This window comes from Syngnathus typhle, linkage group LG5 (assembly GCF_033458585.1).
Source record: "Syngnathus typhle isolate RoL2023-S1 ecotype Sweden linkage group LG5, RoL_Styp_1.0, whole genome shotgun sequence".
Taxonomy (NCBI): Eukaryota; Metazoa; Chordata; class Actinopteri; order Syngnathiformes; family Syngnathidae; genus Syngnathus; species Syngnathus typhle.
Window position 1 is genome coordinate 7,447,501 of NC_083742.1, and position 26,829 is coordinate 7,474,329.

The following is a 26,829-nucleotide window of genomic DNA, read 5'->3' on the forward strand; positions in this document are numbered from 1 at the left end:
ATACCCTCAGTTTGAAAAGATTTGGATCAAAAGGAATCGAATGACTGACTGTATATTGATATAATCTATTCCAAATTCAGGTGGCGTTTTAAATATTGATAGCACAGACATTTATGTAACCCTACGCAAACCTACTTTAGATACAATATTTGTTTTAGGTTGGCAAGATAAAGTATGACTGATTTGATTCAAAACTTTCAGACTAGTAAAAAAAAAAACTGATTCGACAACACAAAAGACGTCTATAAAAATAAATGGTCCAATGTCCCTAACAAATTATGTGTGTGCCAGTGCCTTTTCTCTACTCGACCTTGTGTTTGACAGTCCGACCACGTTGTTGATGAGCACACGTGAGTGCAGTGAGAGGAGGTAACACCCCCGTGCACTCAACCTGACAGAACCGAGTGAAGGCCCCAGGGATGCTGGGCTGGAAAAGCGCTCTCCTCTCTACATCAATGACCGTATATGTTCGGATGAGTCTTTGCTCCAGATGCAGTTACAGGTCACTCAACCTTATATGATACAATGAAATGGTCAATGCTGACACATACGCCTCACGTGTACACACAGAGAGACTATCAGGCGTTGGACTAGATTCTTAGTGACCCCAAATCCTAATAGGTCATCGTAAATGTTTCGTACAGTATAATTTCTCTTCAAACACTGCAAAAGAGGGAAAATGACCCTTTCTGTCTCAGTACACCAAGCAGTGTGTATAAAGTCATGGTTAGATGTGGAATAACTTGCGAGTCCTGAACTCACCTTCTGTCAGATTAACTACAACAGAGATACAAACTTCTGCCTCATCTCCCACATTCTTCCTGATGCATTGACAATACCAATCTCATAGATACACTCCCAAATCTAGAAATTCGTCATCAAGTGAAAAGTGTTTACTTTAAATATTCCTTCCATTTCTAGTCCAGTTAAAGTTGGCCCAACACGTTGATCCTTTTAGTGTTTAGTGTTACAACCTGCTCCTCATGCACCAGCGCACAAATGAAATCGCTCCCTCCAGGCCAAGTTCAGACAAACAAACAAGAAACGTCTCTCGACACTGTATTTCAGCACTCAGAATCGTATTCTCTACTGTATGCTTTGGTGCTTTAATCAGCTTGGGATGATAGAAACTGCTGTATTGTTGCCTGTAGGCAGCCGAAGCACTGTTTCAATATGGAACAACTATAGGGTATGAATACAGAACACATCCACCGCCTCAGTCACTATGTGATCTGGATTAGCGAAGCTGCCCACTGTTCTTCTAAGAGGGAAAATTGTTTAGGAATGATCTTTTACTCACACCCCAGCTTTTCGTGTCCTCAACATCTCCTTAGTTTCTTTCTTCGAGCATTTAATTTAACAAGAGTTCAGGAGATCATGCTGAGTCAGGAGGCCTGGAGCCCAGTTAGGTGCCGTCGGGTAGAAAGGTTACACCTAGCTTGACTCCGACAGAAAGATCGAAAACACACCTCAACAACGCAATGACGACACGTTGATGCCATTACGAAGGACTCAAAGGGAATGGGAGGATCGATTGCATTATGGTATTTAAGGCTGCTTAAAGTGACTTATTGGCATGATGCTATTTCAAAAGTTTCAAATCCATCTATTTTCTGTGCTTCTTGCCTGTGCTAGGTGTTGGTGAAACGGTGCTTATCCCAGCTAACAACACTCCTGCAGTGTATAAGATTCACAATGACTTTCACACACAAAGCGATTTACTCTTCAAAATGTACAGGTTGATGGACAGTGGTAAAAATCTACTAAGTACCGCCCAAGCACAGTGGTTTGATAAGTTTAGGTTAATAGGTTAAATAAACTCAAAATTGAACACAATACATGGTTTAATGAATTACATCCTGTATTCTTTATCACCTCTATTGTTTTACAAAGGTGCCTTGCGGTGATGTTAGGTAACTCTTACATACAGTAGGTCCTCTTCCACATACAACACAAATATACATGACCACTATGGGCTGTATATGAATATGCTCTGCATCCAAACTGATTCCTGCATTTCTGCTGCAGCAGCTCTACCAGTCATCTTAAAGCCCACTTTTCCAGATGCCTGACATATTAGCATTTAGATGCATCTGAATTTGGAATGTTTCTCTCAAAGGATTCATTTTAGTTTGTATATCTCTGAACAATCAGCATTAATAATATTTATTTTCACAACAATAATGCAGCACCACAAAATTGTCATTCCCAAACTTTTGCAAATTAGTCATTATTACTATCATAATCATTATTATTGCCATGATTATGAATCTTCTTCTTCTTTTCATTATTTCATGTATTAATTTTCCAACCCACTTACTCTATCCCAGCAGGCTTTGGGCGGCAGGCAGACGAGTTGCAGACAAACAGCCATTCACATCTATGGAAAATTTTAGAGTGGTCAATCGGCCGTACATGCATGATTTTTGAATCAGGGAGGACACCGGATTAGTCAGAGGAAACCCATGCAGGCACCCTAACATGCAAATTCCGCACAGGAAGGCCGTAGCTGGAATCGAACCCTACACCTCTGAACTGTGAGGCGATGTGCTGACCAATGCTCCACTGTTATTATTTAGATACTGTAATGATTGAAAATAGCAACAACGATATTGTCAACATCAATACTATAATCTGGTAAGTGAGGGCAGCATGGCAGACCAAAATATCTACTTTCAGTTTTGAGTTTGAAAAAAAAAGGGAACCGTACCATAAGAATTATTTAAAAATAATGCAAGGTTTAAAAACAGAATGACAATGTCTGTAACAAACCTCACCATTCATAAATTGTGACTTGCGGCTTGTCCATGGACAGTACATTGATGTATTTGCATGCTTGAGATCAATTAGACTAACATCCAAATTGTTGATTGTGAAGTTATCTTCACTTTCATTCGCAACATTACTGCTGGAGACATGATCAAGGTTACAAGGAGATAAAATCAATAACATACATACTCATTTAAATAGTGCTTTGAATAGCTGTGTAAGAAGCTGCATTGTATTAGGAAAAAAATCATGATCAAAACTTGGCATCATATTTTCACAAGGACCAGAGCCAGTAGATCCGGTGAGACAGAGATATCATCATTAAAAAAATCTAATGACTTGCATGTTGCTTCCAAGCTCTTAATTAATACTACATAAACATTGATATACTGTAGCTAGCTGACATTAAATTAGACAGGTATTATTTTAGTGTAATAATTTGAATCCACTTAGAGACTAAAACTGTAAACAAAAATATTCATTTGCTCTTTCATTTCACAATACACTCTGCTAACTCAACAAATACTGAACGTGCCCTTAACACTCTGGAGAGACATTGAACGTTGTTAAAAGTCAATGGTTTGATTATTTGGGGCTGAAGAGAAGCAAACACTGTTTAGCACAATTCAGAAAAGAAAATTGAATGCATATTGCATTTTGTTTTAGAAATAAGAGCTATTGAACTGAAATCAACTCAAGATTGGCCGTAGCATTGCAGATATAAGTTTGTATGGAAGGTAGAGGCATGAATGAAATAAATGCAAGGAAAGAAAGAAGTCAGTGGGGTACTTTGATGTGTAGACCAAGGGTCTGTTAGAACTTGATTGGGTCCATTACAGGGGAGAAGGGCAATAGGTGAACCACAAGCATCTCTCCTCCAGACTCAGCTTTACATTAACCACTGCCTACTCTCTTGAACACACAAAACGATCAATAGCAATATGGTGGTAGGAGAAGAGTGTCTGGGATGGACAGGCACATATGAGGAAAAGTGTTGCAGGTTTACGGGAAGATAAGCATGGATCAATAGAGAGACAAGGACTTCTGCTACAGAGGGAAAAGAGGATGGAGGACGGCCAAACAGTGTACACTTGCCTACATCAACAGACTTCATGCATGGAAACTTGTATGCGTGTGAGAGCACTTGAGTTAGCCTGATCGAGAGCAAAGGTGTCAAACTCATTTTTTGTTGTGGGCCACATCGGAGTTATGTCTGCCTTCATGAGGCCATTGATGACTTAAATACAAATGAATGGGTGTTGATATTATCACATACAACAGAAAAGTAAAAGAAAACGGGATTATAACAATTTTTTTTGCCCAATCTCAATTTTGAGTTTGGGCATTTTAACAAGAAACATTGAGTTGACACTCATGATTTAGATTTTTGCGGGCCACTTAAAATTATATGGCGGGCCGGATCTGGCCCCCGGGCCTTGAGTTTGACACCTGTGATCTCGCGCCTGGCAAGCCTTTTCTGTGAAAACCTTTCCTTTGAATATGAAGATATATATACTATATGGTGGTGGTCCTTGTCTCACAATGAAATTGTAATAGAACCCAAGGTTGCACCTAATTGCATCATTGTCTTTTGTATGCGAGTAAGACTAGTGGTGTGTGTGTTTCTGTGTGTAGACACACACACACGCACACCACAGACACGCACACACACAGACACACACCCCCATATAGATATGACCCACGACCCTATAGGACAAAATGGATAATAATTGAAAGCAAACAGTGTTGTACTGTATGTGTCTATACAAGATGTTGGGTTGTAACAAGATGTGTGAAAGGGTACGCTGTTAAGTGAAACATTTAATCTGCTTCTACCTGACAAGTGTCAGACTGTTGTGATGTATATAACCTCCACCATCTTTCCTGCATTCCCTTCACCCTCCATTTCCTCCCTTATCTCATCTTCCTGTCACAGCCTCCTCCGTTCCCCTTTTCTCTCCCCATCCAAGCCTGTTTTCCCTCACTCAAGCGCTATGATGGCATCCTGTCAGAGAAAACCTGGACAACCAATATCCTCACAAACTGTGAGAGACAGAAAGGCAGATACGCAAGTATTAGAGTGGACGTGGCATAAGCGCATTGGGATTCAGAAAGAGAGGCAAACATGCCGATTTCGTGTAAAAATCTAGACAAATGAATTATTCTCCTCACATCTCTAATACTTAGGGATGCATACCGTCAATCGGTACTTTTTGGTCCCGGTACCAAATTGGGTTGGTACCGAACTACCGTAAAGATTCTATACAAACGATACCACTAATGGTAGTTTTATTTATCCAGCGACTGTAAACTAATTATGACGCCGCTGACGGCATTTGTTAATGACGTAATGCTCTGTTATATTGTTTTTCTGTAAAGCCACCACAGAAGTCCACCCGTAAGAATCCCCATTCACTATCGCTAAACGAAGGCAAATAAAGATGACTAGTTACACGTGAATGACCTTTTTTATCTTCTTGTTTACATCTTTACTTTAATCAAATTACTTAGAAACATGTTAATAAGAGTATTGATAAATATCGGCATCGATAAGGAGTATCGATAAGGACATTGCTAAAATCCCAACGATACGCATCCTTATGAGGTCACTGTGTGTTGCGTGTGCTACATGTGTGCCTTCATTGATGCAATTATGCACACCTTCATTTTGCTCCATAGCCTCAGCTTTTTGCAGCTGGATAAAAATGAGTTTTTTTTTTTTTTTTTATTCGGAGTCACTTTACTGAAGTTTGCCGTATATGGGGCAACCATCAAGCTGACAACTGATTGTAAATAAGAAAACTATTCATCACACATACACACAGCCATATATCCTCACATCCAGTATGCGCTTATGACAAGGACATAGGTTTGGCGTCGACATTGAAGGGGAACTGGGACTCGTAAATAATAAACAGACTCCCTTCTGAGGCTTGTGCCTAGTTTATGGTTTTAAACTGCCGCTAGCGCTCCGATACACTCAATAAGTGAATAAACAAATACCTAGAGTAGGTTTTTGCAATCGTTGTAACGGATGTTCAGCACATGGATTGGATTGTGAAACAAAAACATCATGGACAAATGTCATCACAGATACATTTAAAACAATTTAAGATTGAGATTCCATTTTACCGTAATTTTCGGACTACAAGTCGCACCGGAGTATAAGTCGCACCAGCCATAAAATGCCCAAAAAAGTGAAAAAAAAAAACATATATATGTATATAAATCGCTCCTGAGTATAAGTCGCCCCCCCACCCAAACTATGAAAAAAAAACGCAACTTATAGTCCGAAAATTACGGTACATTTAACAGTTGGTCTTTCAGCTTGGAAGTTGCACATTAATACGCAACACCTGCCTACAAACTTGTCACTGAAGGCTTTTAGTGTTCAATTGTTAAGTGGAGCGTTGGATTATGTGTGTTTTATGCCACTGGATAATAATGCTAACACAATCATGTTGCACCTTGATAAAAGCTTGATTCAATCTCGTTTGCATGTTTGTGTGGGGTTTCTGCTTATACTTGTACTTTTCCTTCCTCCATGTCTCCAAAGTGCCTAGAGGTGTGAATATGAGTGTGAATTCTTTGTCCAGTTCAGATTTTAACCTGCCTCCTGCCCACACTCAGCTGGAATAACTTCTATCAAATGTGCAACAACATTATTATAGTCAGTGATGATTGATTAAGTCAAAGCCCAGTTTTGTGTAGGTGACAATGAAATTGTAATTGAACCCAAGGTTGCACCTAATTGCATCATTGTCTTTTGTATGGAAGTAAAACTAGTGATGCACTACAATTTATTAATTGGCATTTTTTTCCCAACAAGTGGGAGTTTGAGGCATTGAGCTCCTCATTATAAAATGTTTCTAGATCACATAATGGGACGATTTTCATGCAGCATTTTCTGTCTTTGACATTCCAAATATTTTTTGCTATTGACGACTGCTTCGTGACTGTTGTCTCACAAGGATCTGGTTGTGTTTCCCTGAATCAAACTGGCTGCGAGAAATAATCACAAAAACAAAATTCATACGCAGAAATGGTAGTGTCAAAGTCCATATGTTATTTTCATATATTTTCTTCCTCTATGTCAACTTTGCCTCTGTTTTTTTTTTTTTGCATTCCATCTGAAACAGTGCACCATCAATTTCACACATACACCCACGCAAATGAATGCAAGCACAAACGCACACACGGGCACGAACACACACATATACACACACTGACATCCAATATCTTACCTCACCTCATTTTTTCCCCCTCTCCTTGTCTTTTTTGTCACCAAAATGATTTCTTTACGGATGTACTTGAAATTGCCCGTAATTTTCACGTCCTGTTTTGACAAGTACCACCCTCCCTTGTACACCATAGATTTCCTTTCCAAATGCATCTTTACTTTCTTATTTCTCCTCATATTTTTGGCTCATTTTACACTTCAATTGCACACGCAAGCACAAATGCGCGCACACACACACTACCTCCTTCCTTTGTGCATTTTTCATTTGGATTTCTGAACAGCACAGATGTTTTTTTTATCCTTCACCCTTTATTCTGTTTGCACTTCCTTACTTGTTATTCTTCTCCTTCTGCGTCTGTGAACTTTGTTCCTGTACGTCCAACAAGGAGACTCGATTCAGATGAACGTCACATGTCACTAAAAGAGAGGACAAAAACACAGGGACTGTGAGCAAAATTAGGGAATGTAAGTCCATTTATGTTCATCATACTGTAGGTGCTTTAATGATTTATCGTCCATACATGCGCATGTGTAGAGTACATATTGTCTTACACAAATGTTGTGTATACGTACTTGCACAAACACGCACATATGCAGTCTTATGCAGGCGTGTTAAAGGGCTCATTGAAAGGCAGATCACACACTTGCCCAACTCCACAAAATGTCTGAGATCAACATACAGACCAAGTCTGACAGATATTTGGAATAGATGTCACTGTCAAAAAACAGTAAGCAATATTTACATGTGAAAGTCCACAAAAGTGTTTTTGGCATGGGTTCATATCCTACACAATAATGATGGGAATTGGAATTGCCTCCATCAATATATATGCCCTGTGATTTACTGATGGCCAATCCATAGTACAATTGACTTTTTAACCTGAAGTCAGCTGCGATAGGCTCAAGCTTCCCGCAACCCTGAACAGGAAAAAGCTGTATATGGACGGACGGGGGTTGACAAAGGTTTAACTTGAACGCATATACGTGCGCACACACACAGCTGTACACAAGCATCAGCCCTCAAGGCTCACATCGAGTCGATCCCAATGTTCACACTGCAGATCAGGTTTTGTATGTGCATGTGTGCTCATGAGCAGAGACCAGGTTCAGCATCATGTCAACATCAATAGCTCACCAGACACAATGAGACCGCCAAGGGCCATGCAGATAATGTCAGTAACATATGGGCTGGCTTGAGTTACACAGAGGTAGTGAACAAAGGAAGAACCAAAACCTCTGACACCCTCATACATCAGCCACTGAAGTCAATAAACAAGTCTCTGGATTTTCAAGCTTCATAGCACTGTGCTTTATTGACTTAAAACAGATGTGCAGGAGGTCTGATGAATAGAATGCAAAAATATGTCAATTAGGCAGAAAACCCTCCATTTACAAAACAAACTACAGGGGGAGATCTCAATTTTGAAACAACACTTTTTGTCTGTATTTGTCAATACTATCACTCCCCCTTCACTAGCCTCATCTTGTATCTCAAATTTGATATACAAGAAACCACCAGATCTGAGGAAAAACAACCAATCAAACAGAACACGTAACAACTGTCACAACGTGTTTTTATTGCAAAAACCAAACTGCAAATCCATTACGCGTAACATTTACTCAAGTGTTAAATGTTCAACACCCAATGGTGTGTTGCAGCAACAAAAAGTAGTGCAGTAATAATGACACTATTGAGAGTTTAGGTTCATGCCAACACTAATACAGTGTGGGGGAAATACCCCATGGCCTACTTTATATACAACACAATTTTATTTCAAAACACTTATTTTATTATAGCAGTTTCAAACAGTTCTCATAAAACAGCAGTAGGACAGAAAGTTATGTTTGTTTATCATCATGTAAAAACTGCCCATCATGATGCCAATCATAAAACCAATAACTGTTAACTAGCAATGAGCAAGTACTTTATTGGTGTCCATATCAGGATCGGGTGCCGTATTGTGGCTGTTTTACGATTAGGAACTGGAAATGATCAATTAGCACAGAGAATTGCCATTAATTTGATACAATTTTAAGAACATTTGATATATTTGGATGGATGGGATTATAAATTAGACCAGATAATTGCCAGCCATTTCATACAATTTTAAGAAAATGTTATATATTTGGAAGGATATAAAGGTCTTTTCAACAATTATTTGTCATTGTTCTTTATTTTATGTATAAAATGTACTAGTGGAATTGGGTCTTGGTATTGGTGACTACTCAAGAAGTGAGAACTTGCAGTGGTCTGAAAGAAAGTGGTATTGAACAACTGGGAACAAATCCTCCTAAATTCTAAATACATTTAGGTAATTATCAAAACACACACTAATAGCATTTGTGATCAAAAGAAACATCTTGGGACAATTTTCCTGAGAGATTTTTTGTTTTCAATACTATTCAAGCATACAAATATTTTGTTCTGGCATTCAGTCCCATAGTTTTTCACCCAGGAGGAAGTGGCAACACCAGACATCACCTGGTTTGGATAGTGCAGGATGTTTAAAGTCCCATGAACGTTCATTTTATTAGTTTAACAAATGGCTGGTTCGCCAAGCATCTGATCAAGGACAAGCCTTAATCACCTGATGTCTACTCAGATGATGTGTTCTTGGAGCCCTTGGGCCACCTTCAAAATCATAGCAGCAAAACAAAAGAAGCACAGAAATGTGACGGTTGTGGCTCTGATGGTAGAACGGGTCATTCAGTAACCGGAGGGTCAGCTGTCCGAATTCGAGTCATGTGTTGTTGTGTCCGTGGGCAAGACTCTTGGCATACCGTGCTTCCACTCACATTGTTTTATCCTGGGTGCAAATGTTTGATGGTGGTCGGAGGCACACAATGTCAGCCTCCCCCAGGGCAGCTGTGGGTACATATGTAGTTTACCACCACCAGAGTGTGAATGTGTGAGCGCATGAATAATGTAGTCATTGTTAAGTGTCCAGAATAGTAATAAATATAAATCTGATGCATTTTAATAATATTAATAATCATAAATATATAGACACAAAACAATTGACATTACAAACACAAGTCCATTTCCTGTAGGCCTCCATGGCCAAATTAGAAAACCCAAGAGGTTTTGTTTGCAACTCGCACAAGTTGGTGAGGCCTTGTCTTCCAGTTTGGGGAAGAGAGTGACAATTCCAATGCAGACATTAATTTTTCAAGCAAAGACTTCAATGCAATCAAATTCCTTAAGGACACTTGTTTTTTCATATCCTAACATGTCACATTTTGGAGGAAAGGGATTGTGTTTGTCAAGCAGCTGACAAATGACGTTCATTAGATCGAACGGAGTCGGTCGTACATCTCACCCGTTCCAAAAATGTCCCGTGCAGATCGTCTCTCTAGTTGCCAACACCTACTTCGACCAAAACGTCTTCATCAACCTCTCGTGTAGCCCAAGTGACCACGTGACGTCATATGCAAGACACATTTATTTTGCCTGCCTTGCAAGGAAAAATGATGCTGAATAAAATCGTCTTGACTCCAACCAGTCAACTTCAATCATTACCTAGGATTGTGGTATTCATTTCAAATATGTATAAACCAATTAGAGTCAAATCCAGGGGACACCCTATTTTGATTGATTGGGTTTTAATTTTGTTTTACTACACTTTAATATAATGCAAATTGTATCTGATTATTCAATTAATTGATGGAATAACCAATACAATAATGAATTCTAGAAATATTTGATAGAGAAAGCCCTAGTATTTTATATAAGGGTCTTTATGGTCACATGTGGGTTCGAGCCCGACTGCATTTTGGATTGGTTGCAAGCCGATTGCAGAGCACATATACGTCCACGTTTCCACAAAGCAATTCAACAAGCACATTCCACACAGGAGGGCTGAGCTGAGATTCGAACTCAGGACCTCTAAACTTTGAGGCAGACATGTTAACCAAAAGTGAACCGTGCTGCTCTATTCATGTTGTATTGTACAAATATGACTTCAATTTAAAAAATGCACACATTAGTATGCAAGCAAATGATTATCTGCCTGCATGGCAGTACACTGGCCATCAACGGTGGGTTTTTTCTAAATAAGTAAGTCATCCAGACCTCAGCTTCCACTGGCTTCATCCAGGAGAACCGGCAGCCAAAACACTGCAAGGCTCTGCATAGACATTTGCACACACTCATATTTAAATATGCATGCGTCCACATTGACTAACGCACACCAAGCTTGGCTCTAAGCAGCTACACTCAAGAGAGGCCAAAAATGAGAGCGGAGCAAAGTGTTGCAAAAAAAAACAGGATTTTAAAACACCAAACACCTTGTCAAAAACACACATGCACATACGTACATACCTCCAGCTGCTTTTTGCTTGTCTGTGTGTTTGAGAGTCAGTGCCGTGAGGGATGATGTGGCAAGCAGCCAGAGGCTTGTGAATCAGCAATGACTAACAGTTTAAACCTGTTCTTTCAGGGCTAATCGCGTGTGCTTGCAGGTGGGGGAGGACATGCTATTATGTGTGTGAACACACAAAATGTATATTTCTAACAGAGCCTTAAAGTCCGTTAACATATGAGCCGGCACGCTGATATTATACAAGCCTTGCCCATCAACCTCAATTCTGACAGTGAGGACCTTTAATTGCATTGTGCCTAATTTCATATTGTCAGAGATGACAGCCCCCTGATGAGCTGAGTGAAAATGGAGCGACGATGTACCGTCACTTCCTCCAATGAGCCCCGACAGGAGCCTGGCTCTGTTCTCAGTTTGATCCCTCCACAAGACAACGCAATGAGATGCTAATCGGATGCAGAGGCCCAAGATTTGAGCTTGCGCCAAAGTGTGTGTCTGCTTGAGGACTCGGTGCACAAACGGCACATGCACATGCGAGTAATGACAATTTTAACAAGTGATAGGATTGGAAGAGGCATGTGGCAATAAAAGTCCAACAAAATGACATGCCAGTATCTATTAGAGCTGAGCACTCTCCGAGAACCTTCCTGATGACACACAATCACACTCCGTGTTTGGAGAACATCTGGCCAAGGGCACAGCGTACTCCCGCCTCCCACCAGTGAGCTGAAGTGAGCATTTACAGTCTTTGTCCTCGAGAGTTATTCATAAACTTTGACCCCTTTAAGTGCTGCTCATTACTGTAGGTTGTGATTTACAAGCCGGAATTGAGGTGGACGCCATTTGCTCAGGGCATTATTAGCGCCGCAGCTCGACAAAGTCAATCTCCACCAAGATTCCTCATGAGAATCGTCAATCAGTACGAACAGAATGGATCGATTAGTTAGTGTAGCATGGCATGACCGATATAAAGTTAATAGTGACAAATTTACCTTCCTGCATATGAATACTGCCCCTGCACCAAAGTTATTACACTTAAAGAAAACTAAAGCAATAACTAATATTGAAAATCATTTTAGATCAAACAAAAAACATGCTTTTAAAAAGGTGAAGAAACAATCATCTTGTGTTTGTAAACTAACTCAAACGCGATACTGTAATTATAGCAAAAAAGTCCCATGTTTTCATCTTTGTCAATTAATATCATACATTGATTTTTGGGGTTCATTTCAAATTTATTTATTTCGGTATTTCTGTACGTAAATAGCAAAGAGGCAAGGTCAAACAATTGAGAATTGTACTTTACCTTAATAAACAAGAATTAGTTCTCTTGTTTTTTTTTTATCTTGCAATTGACACAGACTACAAACACAGTATTTTTTTTAATTAAAACTAAAGCTAATACTAGAACTAAAATGAAACTAATAGAAATTAATAAACCTGCTCTTGAAAGTAATTCAAATTAAACTAATTTAAAAACAAAAGTCAAAACAAAATAACTAACTATAATGAAAAATCCCAAACTATGATAAACCCTGCTCTGTGCTGTGTGCCGTGCAGAAAGAAAATTGTATAGTTCACAGGATGGTAGGGTTTTTAAGATCATGTTGATTTTTATTTGACAAAATGGTGTTTTTAATGTTCACACTACATTTTCAACAAGTGAACATGTGTTATGGAATAAAAAGCATTTTATCAACATCATCCACACAAAACCAGTTAGCAGCAGTGACTTGTGACCAATTTAAAATGCATCGTGACCTGTTGATACAAAATTGCCTTTTTTAAATTTCGCTTCATGTCCTTTGACTCAGAGGTAAAATTACTGCTGAAAATTGGTGGTGAGCTGTTTGCTATTTTGATGAATGCCCTTACATTACCACCACCACAAGAAAACACACATTTTGCCAGCACCAAACTTTGTAAGTGCAGCCCACAGCACAGATGCTATCAAAGCCTCTGGCATTACAGCCAGCCAGGATGCAGTGACCAGATTTTTAGCAGTGGGAAAGAGCAGTTGAAAGCAAAAGCAAGGAGTACACAGATCTTTATTTTCTTCATCATCTTGCTTCTTAGGTCCCTCTTTTGTTCTCAAGTTGAAAAGTGTGATTTACTCATAAGTAGATGTCACAAAAGTAACCAGTCAGTGGTAGACTGTTTAATTAATCAAGTGGAAGTTTGTTAAATATTGGCAACTAAAGAGTTGATGATGTTTTGACTTGACTGCGTTAAAATATTTTGGAGTTAGGACAAACCCGATTGAATGAGAGCAATGAAGGCGTAGGTAGAGAAGGCTCTGTGTGCATACATGCATGTGTGTGTGCAGCCTGACATGTGTTTATGTAAGTGGAAGGATGTGATGGTAAAACATTGGGTTGAACCCTGACCTTTTCATAACATCGTCCAATATTAGCCAAATAAATCCTTCTGCAAAGACATATAGTAGGGGCAGCATTTTATCTTCTGTCACTGGAGCACTTTTACTTCCCTCTTTTTTCCTTATTGATGTTCTGTCAAAATCAACAACTTCACATTATTAGTTATAACTAACATTCTTTATGCTCTATTTGACTAATATAGTTGATCGTTTTAGGAGCCCCTCCCACCTTGATTGTGGCTCGGAAAGCATATGCAGAACATTGAAACGTTTCCGTTATTGCATCGGTCCAATAGAAATTTAGTCAGAAAGTGCAGTGCTCAAAAACCATTATTGAGATTTTTCATCATGTTCTCATCAGTTGCATTCAAGCATTCATTCATCAACTCACATCAGTCTGTATGTAATTGTCCATAGACTATGATTATGAATCCAGTCCCCTCAACTAGTTATTTATTTGGGTTCCTTCGACCCATCTTTTGTCCTTTATAAATAACCTAATCACCAAATCTTTCAACTGGAAATTTTCATTTATCAAAAGGGGCATAAATGACAAATATGTATCATTTTCCAAATAAAACATTATTCCAAATACCTGCTTTCTCTTAGAGTATGCTACTGATTAAAACCTTCACCTTAAAAATTCATGAGCCTTTATGTTTCTTATCATATAACCAGGCAGCCAAATCCCTTTCCATTAGCGTTCCACTTCAACAACTTTAAAATAGTCACCGTCTTTCCACCATAAAACAGAAGCTCCATCTGAAATGACAAATATTGACCCAACATGGCTGGATGATTTTTAATAAGAATGTTAATGAGTGGTATGAATCCATTCATGCAAATAACCATTTTTGTACTCTATCAAGGTACTTCTATTGTATTTAAAGTCAAAGTCTGCTTTTGTCAATTTCTTCACATGCCAAGACACACAAAGAAATCGAAACAACGACGTGCTTACGAGAAAAAGTTCCATGTATTTCTAACCTGAAATAAACACAATTTCCCTTCAGTGTGGGCAAGACAATCTATTAGCACATCTACAAAAAGATCCTGCGGCAAAAACTTCAAAAAAAAAGCCTCACAACTCGGGCTGACGATGGTAGACTGCCATTTTGACAGCAGAGGGATTGTAAAAAATACGACGCACATTTTGTCCAGACTAAATAAAGTGCAACTTTACACCCTTCAGCTTCCAGGAAAGACTGAGCCTGCCACGGGGGTGATATTCAGAAATGTCTGACACAAACAAAATCATTTATTTCATATTTTTGCTTCTATTCTACCCAGGTGTCTGCACACATGCACACAAGGACTCAACCCACTTAGCCCACCATAATGATGCACATAATCAAATCCACGGAGCAGGAGACAAAAAAAGAGAGTCATATCCTAAAGGATTATCTCTGTTACATCCACGTAGACCCAGATTTCATGCACGCAAGAATGTTCGTCCACACAAACAGGAGAGCAGCATTCTCAGACTGTTGGAAAAAAAAAATGTCAAAGATGAAGAAAGAGACGAGATAGACTAATCCTCATTTATTCATGAATATACTAATACAACAGCTTCTCGGAATGATGATTATTTTAGTGAATTGTGTCTGTTTAGAAAGGCAGAAAGAAAAAACGAAGAGAGGGACATACCCTCTGAACAGCTGAGGTCATCTTTATTTATAAACTCTCTGACAACAGACACACTCGCATTGAGGCTCACGCTTTCTCTCCATCCTGACTCCCCTCCTCAGCTCCTTGTGAAATGGCACTTGCCAGACTGACACAGTAGGGGTGGGAAGTTTGTAACAACACACACATATGTACGCCTGCACAAACACACGCACACACAAACAAACACAAGTGCAACAGACACACTCATTCACAATACAACATAGCCACGAGACTGTCAGTGATCTGTCTGTGGGTAACTTCTATATGTGTGCGTGTATGTGTGTTTCACTGATGCAGAAGAGAGTGGGGTTAGACAGACAGGAAGTTTGGCCTGCACACGTGCACTGAGAACCACTAAGAAACATGCCCCAGCTCATTTGTTCCCACTGATGGCAGAGGAGAGCAATGGATCTCTACAGTATGGGCCTGAGGGAGGATGACAAGTGTGTGTGCATCTTTGTGTGTATGAAGGTGGTACAGGGCACTCAAATTTGCATCATGGCGTGGTGGATATGAGAGTCCTGCTGCATGTGTGCTCTGCAGAGATTATTCCGGCACAATAAAGCTTGACCTGGGATCATAAAGGCACCCATGAAGTGCCCCAGAGCTATCTCACACACACTTGATCATTCAGTGTGAAAAGCCCCTCTGCAACAGAGGCTTTTTGTTTGTGAGCAGGTGCTTAGACAGAAAATAGCACTGACGAGGGGCTGTTTTTCACAAGGTACGATTCAATGGTCTGGTGATGTGACAAACTCCAATCAAGATCGTTGTCCATGTGCTTGGCGAAACTGTACGGCTTTGTATATTTCCCTCAACCATAAAAAGAACAAACTGCATGCTAAATACTGATCTAGTATATTCGATTTCTTAAGATGATGTGCTGGTAGTTGATAAAGTAAAACGTTTGTATAGACCCTCAGTCAAATAGGTTACAGTAACATTTAAAATGGAAGAAGCCTTTTGGTACAAGGGCAAATGTCATCGTGAACCAAAAAGTACTGCACGAGTATTGATTCATTCTACTTTTGAGGAATATATAAATTCTGAAAGTACAAAAAATGTGTGACACAATTTTGGCGGATTGGATCGAGGTGCAAGTTGAAAGATCCGGAGCTTCATAGATATGGGTGGTGGAGGTCATTGTATTTAAAAATATCACAACAGTTTGCATCAAACCATCTGAATCACTGACAAAATCAATTAATTAAATGAATTATTATTATTATTATTATCATCATCACCTTTCTAATATTTTTAAAGTCACTCTTTCACAGCTAGGGAAGAAGAGGACAAAAGATTGCGTTTGGAGGCGACCTCCAACTGCCCACTTCTGTCATCGCCCTGGGCAACTTACATCATCCACCCGTAGAGGTGTTTTTGGAGTGTCTTCTAAACGTACTTGCACGCTTCGATCTTCAGCATGGACTCCAGTGAGTCTGTTTTTGCTTCAGCAATGTTAAAGGGAGTCAGTGGGTTCATGCCCGAATTGCGCAAATGGCAATTTTGTGATTTATAAATATCAAATACTAAAAGAAAAAGGAAAACCGTCCATGCACAGAATTAGACCTCACTTTCCCCTAGACTTGCACTGGGCACAAAATTAGAGATGTTCCCCTTTGTCTTTATCACACGCAGTGAGTAAGACTGTACAAATGATCTTAAGTGAAAGTAAAGTGAATTGTATTCTTTATTTTATTTTAGGAGTGGGATTTGATTACAACGTGCAACAAACATTTTTAATTAAAATAATGATAATGAACATCAACTAAAACCAGAAAATTAAATCAAAGTTTTTCTATCAGGGTATAATATAAACAATTCGATAGGTGCTACTTTTTAATCAAATGCAATTTAACAAATATAATTTGATGGTACATTTGAGGCTGACAATAAGCCCAGGGCTCAAACTCATTTTAAATGGGCTTTTTTTTAATAACAAAGGTGGGGACATTGTGTGAACTCAAACATGTTATCCTGAGCAGAAACAATTATTACTGTTTATTATTATTGTTGCTCGTAATAGAACAAACAATTTATTCTAACCTGAGCTAGAATGTTTTTTGCTCCCTGCAACATCTTATACTGTACTGTAATACTGTATGTAGGCTTGAAGCGCTGAAGTCTTTCTTGCATTATTTGGCCACAACCATGATCTTCTCTATGGTTCCAATGGTCAGATAATAAAAAAAAAAAACTTTGAATCTAGCAGGGCAGGTCACGTATCATCATGTTGTTAGCCTCATGTTCTGGTTCACTGAAATCACTTAAGGCATCTTTGTCTCAGGAATTAAGGCACTGAAGAAAGCTCTGTGTAGGAATAAAAAAAGTGTGATTAAATGTATTAATTCTGCAGTGCAATAGTAGGGTGGAGAAAAACAACAAGGTAGAAGACATTAGGATGTATAAATCAATTTGTATATTTGATTACCCAACTAAAGGGCAGTGACAGTGCTAAGTGAGGCTCAGTTATTTGTGGTATCTAATCAGACTTAACCAAACTGATCTGATAGAAAAAGAAGCTTCAGAGAGCAATGGTGGAGACTAAACTAAAACACACAGTTTTGTTTTTGTTGTTTTTCTTGTTGCTGCAAACATGAGTCATGTCCACATGACTGATTACAGCAAAACCAACTGCACCAATTAATTGGTTTATTTGTGCATTGATGCACCATGTGAGTCCATTCACGTTACACAAGTATTTGTATGCATTCGCAAGAATTTGGTATGCTACATAAAGAAGTTACTGTATTGTCAATTCGAATGTCACAGCAAATCTTCCAGACAGATCTTCCATAACGTAGCATGTGATACCATGCAGCAGCAATGAATCATTGTTTTGCAGTGATGCGAAGCGTCTGGGAAACTAAAAGTAAAGTTTCAAAGTAATTATGATTCCCCAAAACCAAAGTTGCTTTATAGTGTCTCGTATTTGGTTTCGATGGCAGAGTTTAGATGGGAAGAAACCAAACAAATCAGCTGACATTCACTGTCTGTGAAATGAGTTGTGCCACGACGACTTTCCAAAACACTACTTTAACGACATTTCATTTTTTTCCCCCTCACGACTCAATAAGTAATTACATACATGTGTTTCTCGGTTTGATGGCTCCTGAATAACAGTGAAGGGATGCATGCATTAGCATTAAGCATCATGTTCTTCAGCAAACTAACTGGTAAACAACTGTCAGCCCAGGCGCCATGACCAACAAGGATTATATCTTGTCATGACATCGCACAGCAGGCCTGCAGCCAATGTTAAAAAGTGTCAGGTCTTGTGAAGATGAGATGCACAAATGTTGACCATGCTGCCAAGTTGTAGCCAAAACCAGTTTAGTCCATTTGCACAAAATATTATATTGGTGCATTTATATACAGTATAGATGATTTTGTTAGTGAAAAAAAAGCTCTCCAAGATGGGCTAGCAGCTTTCACCGCAGCATTGTTTTTATAGGGTGCAGATGCTGCTCACAAGCATAGTTGCTTTGTATACTGTACATGACAGTCACATGAGAAAATAGAAATATTAAGATGTGTTTATAATGAAAACTGTCTTTGCATGTCACTTTATGTGGTTGTTGTTGTTTTTTGGCCTTATTTATTGATTGATTGATTTTGACCTTTCATTGAGTCTCGCATTAGAGAGACCTCATTCATTTAGTTTGCATTCTTTCATCAGCCATCCCCGAAACCTACTGCTGTCGAGGAGGTGGTCAACATTTATTCTATTTATATTTCAGGATAGAGAATAAAAACTAACTCAGACAATACTGATGCCATCCTTTTCAGACGTAAGTGGCAATTCAAATAGCACTAAGAAAATTTGTAGCCCAGATGTCTTACTGATCAAAGTGAAAGCTTATTGTTACTAAGATTGCATGATTGATCATTCTGGTTTCATGTTAGTTGAACACTACACACAGTGGTGAGATATTACATATGATTGCCCCTTTGCCGCTAATGCAACAATGGATTTTTCCAAAATGTTTTTTAAATTCAATGCATTCATAATACTCATCAATTATACGCAGATTTCTTTTCCCCTTTTCACGGTCCCTATTCCCACTGTGTTTGCAAACCTGCCTCTGAATAAAAGTGGTGCTCACTTGGAGCCCTCACATGCTGTCAGCACTGGAAACAAAAGCTCAGCAGTCAGTTGGAGATGGAAAATTGTCTTCATTCTGTTTAATGGAAACCACATCAGCGGCACACAGCCCAAACCAGCAGTGGGCTAACGACACAGACATGTTGGCAGCTTTCAGATACAAATTGACGTCAATAAAACGATCTGTCATTTTATCTTTTATTTGACTGGAATTAAGAGATAATGAGTGTGTTCAAAGAAAAAGACCCTCAAAAAGCTCTCAACAATAAACTCTCAACTGCACACAAGAAAGATTGAATGAGCTTCAAGGGGGAAATGTAGAACATTTTGTGATTGCTGTGAACAATTTCCAAATTTTATAGTACTAGTGTGCGTGGATGTGTTTTCATGCACAAAAGCCTGCTGTCTTTTGCATTGTTTTTTTTCCCTCTTGGTCATCTTATAACTACTTTACCCGTCTCTTGCTGTTTCCTGCTCAAGTCTTTTAATAAATATTCTTCTCCTTTTATGCTTGCCATTACACACTGAAATTGTTTTTTCAGTTGTATGTATATGTCATTTTCTTCTTGCTGAGAAAATGTATGCCTCTCTTATGTATTGATGAGATATAAACATTGTATTTATCATTAGAAAATATACTTCTGAAAGTGCCATTCGCGAAGCCACCTGTTTTTTGAAATCTTTGTTTGTTGACTTCACTGTTTTTGACTCAGGCCAAAGCCGTTAAAGTATAACTTTGCTAATAGCTGGTGGACTTTTGACATTGGATGAATTCTTTGATTGTATTTTGACCTTTATTGAGATGCATCGTTTTGCCGGCAATCCTTGAATTCTTTTTGTGCACATTAGAAAGTATCACTCAAAGTATGGTTCTGCTTCTGACCCAATGGAGATAAAAATAGGTCATGTAATATACTTTGGTTAAAAGTTTGTCTGCATTGTATCTGTACATTTTTTATTGTGCGGAAATCACCTATAAAATGCCCGCGAATGCCTGTTGTTCACTGTAGAGTAGCAACTCGCTAGTTTGTTGAATAGAATCGAAAAAGGGAAAGGCGAATGCTGCTGTGAAGCAAAAATTAATAGCCGGTTTGTCTTTCTTTAAAAGAAACCCAATAGGTTTCTGTGCAGCTGTAAATTTCATCTAATGGTTTATGTAGCGGTGCTACCAAAAAAAAATTCCATCACCACTAAAGTTGGACAATTTGGAATTTGACAAAAAAAGTTTAGCAATCCTCCAAGCACACATTTAAAGCAATCCACAGCAATAATAATAATAATAATAATAATAATAATAATAATAATAATAATAATAATAATAATAATAATAATAATAATAATAATAATAATAATAATAATAGGCGGCTCGGTGTCGCGGGTTCGATTCCACCTCCGGCCCTCCCTGTGTGGAGTTTGCATGTTCTCCACGGGCCCGCGTGGGTTTTCTCCGGGCACTCCGGTTTCCTCCCACATCCCAAAAAATGCTTGGTAGGCCGATTGAGCACTCCAAATTGTCCCTAGGTGTGAGTGCGAGTGCGTGTGCGTGTGGTTGTTTGTCACTGTGTGCCCTGCGATTGGCTGGCAACCGGTTCAGGGTGTCCCCCGCCTCCTGCCCGATCACGGCTGGGATGGTCTCCAGCACGCCCGCGACCCCCGTGGGGACTAAGCAGTACAGAAAATGGATGGATAATAACTATTTTTCCCCCTAAATATTTAATTAACAAATGAAAATCGACAAAAGGATTGCTGCAAAATTACCAAGACAAACAAACTCATAAAATATCTCATAAATTTTCATTACCCCAAAAAAGTACCCAGACTTCTTGTGGTCATGTAGGAGCAAAATAAAGTGCAACACTTATCTTCAAATTACACTTTCATAAGGCCACAGTGTTCAAGTTAGGTCCGGAGTGAAATTTGTCTTTGACTGACAAAAATAGCCAACTTGGTTCGCCCGATTTAAATAATTAAGAGCTGGCACCTAAATTTGTCTTCTTTGTTAAATTTGATGGCATAATTAAGCATAGGATAAAAGGAAACAGAGCCAAAGAAAAATGTGTGCATATATAAATGACAAAGAACAGTTTCCTTTGAAGTTATTGAACAAAATTGTTTTAGGTTAAGCGTCATGAGGAAACAGCTGGCCTACCTTTGTGCGACAAGCATGTAAAATATCATCATAAACTATAACAGCTTGTAATTTAGACTTAATGGTTGTTTGTAAGTGTGTGCGTGTGTGTGTGTTTGTGTGTGCATGCATGGGTGTGTGTGTTAGAATGTTCTACTGAATGTTTTTGTTAAACATACAGGTAGAAATATTCACCAACAGAGGCACAAAGACCTTTGGACGCACAAAGGCTAATTCCCTTTCCCATTGCAATCACAAAGAAAGAGTCATGCAGGCTCAGTAAAACAAAGGAGGCGGCACGCACAGACACAAAGCAAATGCATACATATTGGAACAGAGAGAAAAACAGTGTGACAGACTTTGTGGACCTGGCAGCACACAGCGAAGCCACAATCAGTTCCACAGTGTTCAAATGGACCAACAAAGAGGAATACAATCTTCATGAAGCCTAAACCTGAAGCAATACCCACAGTGAGTGCAGCTTACAAATAGACAATGTTTATTCTGCATAATACATGAGGCGTTCAATAACAACGCACAGCAGATGGAGAACAACACAACTGCCCATGCAGCAGAAGCAAAAGACAAATTAGACACAGCTAAGAGCTCAGGTACTTAGAATATTATGCAATATTTTTTCACAGTTGATAGCAACTCCCAGGTGTCTCAATAAAGGTCTCTGACATTCTATGTCCACACACACAGATAAAGATTTAGAGCATCACTTAGTTTTAGGTTTGATTCCTTGTAAATGACAAGTGCGGCTTGCAGTCACAGGGTGGAGTAATGAAAAACAAGGAAAAGACAAAGGTGAAATGGGAGCATTACCGACAATAATGCACCAAATCGTGAGAGTCATATTTATCCATCAGTGGCCCCTTTGGAAAGAATTTTCTTCTTGTTGGCCTCCAGATTGATTTGAAGACAATCATTGTTTTGCGCCATCTTAAAAATTGCCAACTTCTTGCATTTAAAAATTCTTGGTCTGATGTGTGCAAATACTCAAGCCAAACAACCATATTTTTGGACTATAAATCGCACCAATTCAAAAACATGCATTATGAATTAAAAAAAAACATTAATAAATTGTATTTGATTATATATTTTGTATTTTGGGGAAATTTACAAAAACCATGACACGCAATAGAACTTGGACTCGCACCTAAAACAAGATTAAGAAAGGGATAAATCATGTTGAGGACAGAGAGCGAGTTCCTGTTGCATATGAAACTTCTGCTACTAATTACTGATTTTTTTTGTTTAAAATTGCTTATCTTAACTCAAATTTGCATTGTTTTGTGACTCAAGTTAAAAACCTGGCTGATTATTGCGCCTTTTGGCACTCTAAATCAGGGGTGTCAAACTCATATTTTTCGCGGGCCGCATTGTAGTCAGCTTCTTTCGGAGGGCCATTATGACCGTCAACCCAAATAAAAGTATGAGCACCTCATATTATATACAGTAAAAGCTACAAAACAAACTGACAAATAACTCGTTTTCAAATCAGACGAGTAAAAACTGGTCAAATATTTTTAAAAAAAATATATTATTAAAAGTGAAGACAATATGCAATTCTAGGAATGACACACGAATTTGATGCACAATTTGTCTTCGCGGGCCACATAAAATGATGTGGCCGGCCGTATCCGGCCCCCGGGGCTTGAGTTTGACACATGTGCTCTCAATAGTAAATTTTTATTGTGGCGGATGCCACATGCTAAACCTGCGAGGTAGCTGGGGAGACGGCCCTTAAGAGACTCAACTACTTGTATACAAGCAATTAAAAATTGAAAATTCCATAATCCGTCACCTTTAAACACTGACACAAGATGAATTTTATTAGTTCCTTCAGCACACAACGCCTTACCAGCATTTACATACAGTATGAGTGGCTGCTATTTTGCATGGGCTAAAAATGTCTATTGTATTTATTTCCACTTCACAGTGGGCAGCTGCACATGTAGAGAGACACACCCTCAGAGGAACACACAGCTCTCAGTCTGTTATCCATCAATGTGTCAGGGGAACGCTTGGTGAAGAAAACAGCAAATAACTCACACACAACCATGTCTCTCATCTACCCACTCACGCACACACACCTACACACATACAGCAGCTAAGTCAATTTGAAAATCAATTAATTAAAAAGCGAGGCCATCTCCCACAGGGAGTAAAACACAAATTATTTAAGAAACCTAACCCTATATGTTAAGCAGTCGAAATATGAAAAAGCTGAATGAATACAGACAGAATGGTGGAAGGGAGAAAAATACTCATCTTAAAAAGGGAATCGACTGAACTCATTTGATTTCATTCGATAAGATTCTGCCTCCTTTAACTCATAATATTCAAATGGCAAGAGAGGAGGGACTGAGAAGCAGATACAATGCAAGATGGCTTTGTTTCCATTTAATGGATATTCACCCCCATTTCTTGCCCGTTGTCTCTTCCTATTAGTTTCAGGCCCTTTTTAAGAGTGTTATTGATTATTTGACACAAACAGGCCGAGAGGAGTTGTGTGTGAGTGTGTGTGTGCGTGCGCGTCATTGTGCATTTACCACAGCTTGCCCCGGCTTCATTCTAAATTCCAATCAGGAGATTGCCTTTCCCTTCTTCCTGGTCTTCTTTAAAAAGCCTTTACCTAAATGGTACAAAAAACATGGCAAGGTAAACTTTGTTGAATGCCACGATTAGGGGTATAAAACAACAGGATGAGTACTAACGAGGGGTTGAAGTTACTCGAAATGGTCAGGAACGAGAGATACTAAATATTTCTTTTAGAAACACTGTGAACTAAGTGTGTCATTGGAAACTAGTACACCGGATGTTAAAAGAAAACAAAATGAAAAAACTCTACAGATGTATAAAAAATGAGGTAATCAAAAGATGCAACCAATCAAAAATGAGTACATTATTGAATAATCCCAGAACATCCATGAAAATATAACTTTGAAATGTAACTCGTAAAAAATACATACAGGAGCAATAACATCAGAACAAGTGAAAGTTGCAAATATTTTAAATGATTAAAACTATTTGTATTTTTCTGAACTTTTCTTCAGAAGAGTCACCAAGGTCAAACACAAAAGGGCAGCTTGCTCCGGGTTTTTATAGGGAACAAGGTGGAGTCAATCCTCTCATTCCAAAACAAACTCACCCAAGCATGCTTTTATGTCCCTTGCTTTGTGTTCTAGGGCACGCTGGAACAGAAAAGGGCCTTCCCCAAAACGTTGCCACAAAGTAGTAAACATACCATTGTGCTTCGTCTCCCCCCCCCCCCCATAAGGGTTACCACAGCAAGTCATGTTTCTGACTTGCATGATTTTTGTAGCTCCACTCTTAACATCCCTTCCTTCTATTTAGCCAGGTGTTGATTTGGCACTACTAAAGATATTCATTCAAAATGTCTTGATTTACTCAAGAATTTGACAAGGTGGTCTTGTCGAGTCTCTGATTCTATTGGACTAAAAGGTGAGTTTTAATTTTGTTCCTATAGAGGCTTATTCTCTCGTGTACTAAGTTAAAATAGGGCACGCTGTTGACCTAAGTGTGTCACTTGGGCACCTTCATAAACAATTCGCATTGTGGGTAGAGAGACATCTGAAAGAAGGCGTTCCCTGTCAAATCTATTCTTGCATGTGTTTTCCCAGACTTTTCTCTTCTGCGTTCCAGAAGCTGTAGCCACAGATGAGAACTCTACCAAATTTTGCCGGTCTGCAGCCACAAATGAGCACTCTACCAAATGTTGCCGGTCTGCAGCCACAGATGAGTACTTAACTAAATTTTGCCGCTCTGTCTTCCATCCTTCGCTCTAACCTAGGCACCCTCCTGTCCTCGTCCCTCCGTCCTTATTTGTAATATAGTCGCACCCCATCCCTGTCTGTCCTCGTCTTTGAAAAGACTTCCGTTCCCAGTCTGTCCATTGTCAGTCCAATCAAGACCCAATCAAATCGGAGGTTTCATAATATACAATGAGATATAAACCTCATTAGCTGGCTAATTTACTATTGACGTCTATTTTACTCATGGGCACAATATTCGGGTTATTTGAAACTTTTCTAAGACACAGCCATGACACAAAAGGACCAGTCGGTGGTAATATATTACAAGATTTATTTGGAGTCGATTATGAAAATCACTTTATTTCACTTGAGTCTGTTTTACCACCTCCTGCATGAAGAAACAAACTTCTGTTTTCTTTTAAAAATTCTCTTGAACGTGAGGATTACGCCCACGAGGAAAAGCGGAAACGGAAATCCCTATCTTTGAAAGAAAAAAATGACCAATAAAAAAGCAGAATAACCAATGCCATCTTTTATATTGATTCGTCAGAGTGCCTTTCTGAGCATCCTGCGACTAACCTGGCAACTCAATCCAATCTTGTTTACTCTCCCACCATCCATATTGTTCCCTAGTTCTATCTTTCTCTACCTTTATATCTCCACTGTCATCGCTGTGGCTTCATCCCAGCAAGTGTCCCGCGTCTCTCAATTTATTTATCGAAATCTATCTCTCCCCTCGGACAGTCAGAGCAGTGGACTGGAAGAAAAGAGCAGGGTTAGAGAAGTGTGACCACTGAGGGTCAAAGGTGAGTCAGCAGTGGAATAAAGGCTGAAAGACTGTCTTTTTTCCAGCATTCCCCCTCCCCAGCACACAAACCTGACTAACACCTCAACAACAGCACTTTTATAGCTACAGCTGCTGATACAGCTGAGCTCAAGGGAGATGTGGGTGCTGGACTCAAGTTGGCAACAATAAGATGTAAAGCAGAGAGATAGGCTTATTGACCCATGAGTCAAATAAGCTTTAAAATGGAAGAACTGCTCATTTTCTGAAGCCAACTTAAAACCGGTTGGAGTTTAAAGCTTTGTTCTACAATTTGATTTTATGAATACAAACTGGTGAGGGTTTACTGGATATGATGCTGGACTCATGCCTTTTGTCGTCGGATATAATTAAAGTTGACAATATTCAATATATCAAAAACTGATGAAGGAGATAAAGTACGAATATTTTATGGACAATAGTGGATGGATGGACAAGTATGAATGAGAAACATTTTGAATTATTATAGCCACTTGTTTCAATTACAGTATTAAAATGTGGTGTGCTTAGTTTGTTTCTGGAAAGGTTTCAATTCTTCAATCACACAAATAATGGTATCACATGATAAAATCATGTAGTGCAAAATGTATTCCTAGTGCATAGCTTATCATACAAGTA

General features: G+C 38.9%; 1 protein-coding gene across 2 annotated transcripts in view; it reads right to left on the bottom strand.

The window, feature by feature from the left end:
- Positions 1–26,829, bottom strand: part of sema4c (sema domain, immunoglobulin domain (Ig), transmembrane domain (TM) and short cytoplasmic domain, (semaphorin) 4C) — a 71,783-nt gene that overhangs the window by 35,963 nt on the left and 8,991 nt on the right. The window contains exons 2-3 of one of the 2 annotated variants that reach the window (XM_061278707.1): positions 24,165–24,247; positions 7,342–7,426 (exon numbers count right to left, since the gene is read on the bottom strand). The gene's annotated coding sequence lies outside the window, so the exon portion shown is untranslated. The remainder of the gene's footprint in view (positions 1–7,341; positions 7,427–24,164; positions 24,248–26,829) is intronic. The other variant, XM_061278708.1, reaches the window with a different exon arrangement.